Below are 2,825 nucleotides of genomic sequence, written 5' to 3'. Positions count from 1 at the left end.
ATGTGGCAAACCTCCAATATGCTATGTGTCATTCCCCTATTGGCCAATTGGCTTCTTATCCTCAAAATTAAAATAGGACTAAAATCTAAATATACTAACTAAGTTGACAATGTAAACTTCTTTGCCAACTCAACTCCAAAAATCTGCTCTTTTTCTCAAATAATCTAAGTTCTAATTAGCTAGGGTCATGGTTACTATGGCTAAGACCTAAGGAGCTTTTTAGGTGGGGTGTCACAAGGCTCTTAGGGGCCTCCTTAGTCCATGGGAGATCTTCCCACTTGCCTTTCCCTTTCACTTATACATGACACAACTTATACTATTCTGGGGAGAATTGGAGTGGAAACTACCATAGTGAGATTTCAAGAAATCTTAGCAAGTTAAACCGATAATATGCAAGAAGATAATATAAGCATGTATAACCAAACCATGAGGATGAATGCATGGACATGAACTTGACTAAAAACTCATTTCATTCTTATACATATTCTTTTTCAAAACATTGACCATGTGAGCATATAACAGAATAACGAAGCAACCATGTAAGAATATGATTTTTCAATTGACATTAATCACTCATAATCATTAATTCATATAACAATGTGGGTGGATATCTCATGGTTCCCCTAAGTACTGTGGGCTCCCTGTTAGTTACCGAATCACATTGCTGGCCCTTTTGAATGGGTTTGAGTACCTGAGAGTCCATATGATATGATAGTTCACAATTCGTCTTTACTGTATTTTCAATGTGTTGCCCCCACTAGCGTTAAGTACTACTTTACTTTGAAATCCTTAAAGAAGAAGCCATTCGAAGTCCATTGACTGTGCTTCATCAAAATAGGGATTACCACTCCAATTAAAGCACTCCAAAGTGGATAAAGGAGTTCCACTAGGATATTCCTTCATCCTAGCATTTGGGGTGATAAAAAAACCATTTCTTTAATGCAAAATCCGAAATCCACGTGATATGTTACCATGTAACTTTCATGCAAAAATGTCATGTGCTTGAAAGAATTAAAACATGCAAAAAACATGCTTATGTATAACTTATGAAAGCTCATCAAAGCATGCATCAATTGTCAAAGCTTGAACACGTCTTTTAAACTATTTTATTTGACAAACAACATTTAAACATAGTAGACACATCTTGTCTTTGCTGAAATCCACCCCTTCTTCTTCCCTCATCATTGCTTCTCTTGGAAATGTGAAGAGACACCTCTTGCATGGATGACAAGTGGCAAACTCCTTGCCCTAGTTGAAACCCTAAAGCCTTCTTCCACCCTTTTATGGTCTAGGTTCAATGAACATATGCTTTGGACAAAAAGGGGTCTGTAGATCCCTATGGCTAAAACCCTATATATATCTCTCATCGTGATTAGATCCTTCTAGAATCCCTAGGGGCTTATGCATGGATATCATGTGGCAAGCGGGGTGTGAGTCCCTCGCCATGCCCAAAATCGCTTCCTTCCTTCTTCCATTTTTGGGGTCCAAATACAATGAACCAAGTGGTGAGTGGCTCTTTAAAAATTGAAAATATCTTGGCCTTCTTCCTATGTTGAAGACTCAAAGCTCATTCTTACATGTGTGCCAAGTGGCACTTCTTTCCTATGGCCAAAAATGGCCTTTCCTTTTCCTCTTACAAGCTTCTTCTAGCTTGGTTGCATGTGTGATGATCAGGACTTAGCTAAGCCTTTTATCTCATTTTGGTGCATGATTTTGGGGGTTGTACAAGGTGGAACAACCCAATTAGAAATTTGGGCTTTATGAACTAGCCATCTAAGGTCATATGGGAGGCCCACAAGTCCATGTTAGTTTGGCCTTTATAGAAGCAAATTGGGGTTTTGAAACGCTAGGGAATTAGGGCACACACCCAACTCATTTCTTTTGATACCACATGTCATCCATTAAGACCCATATTAGGACTTAATAAATCTAGATGTGAATTGAAGAAAAGGAGGTGAGAGAATTTAGGGTTTGGAGCCTCATATGCCTATCCTAGAAAATCACCCACTAGGGGTGTACAACAAACCGGCGAACCGACCTCCACCGACGGCAACTGACCGCCGGACGCCGGAACTGGCCGGAACCGGTGAAGAACCGGTCGGCCAGCGGTAGAAATAAGTAGGAACTGAGCATGGTCGGTTCGGTCCCGGTTTGCCCACACAGAAAACCGGTAAACCGATCGACCGTATATATATATTTTAAATATATATCTTATATAAAAACGACACTGTTTCATAGTTTTATTTAAGTGAGTAACAAAAATAATTAAATAGGACGACGCCGTTTGGTCTCAACCAAACGGCATCTTTTGGTTGGGAACGGGTTAGGGTTATTACCCTTCCCGTTCCCAGTTCCCCCCTTCCGTCTCCCTATTCTCTTCTCCCGCCCCCCCCGATTCTCTCTCTCTCTCTCTCTCTCTCTCTCTCTCTCTCTCTCTCTCTCTCCGATTCTCTCATTCCGGCCGCAGGCTCAACTGGTGAACCGCCGTAGCACTCCGTGACTCCCTCGCAAGCCGGCCTCTGTGACTGTGAGTATTCTTGTGATGTTTTTTCTTATATATTTATTATTTATATAATCTGTTATATATGATTATAATTATAAATTTTAATCTGTAGAATGTTATATATATTATATATTATATCTGTTTTATAGATATAAGTGTATATAATATTTAAATATGTTATATATATTATATATATAATGTATATATATTATATATATAAATCGTATCTATTTTGTTATATATATATATAACTTATACATATTATATATATAATCTATATTCTGTTTTATAGATGTTGATTATAAATTTTAATATGTTATAT

Source organism: Carya illinoinensis, chromosome 12 (assembly GCF_018687715.1).
Source record: "Carya illinoinensis cultivar Pawnee chromosome 12, C.illinoinensisPawnee_v1, whole genome shotgun sequence".
Taxonomy (NCBI): domain Eukaryota; kingdom Viridiplantae; phylum Streptophyta; class Magnoliopsida; order Fagales; family Juglandaceae; genus Carya; species Carya illinoinensis.
This window is presented reverse-complemented; position numbering follows the sequence as displayed.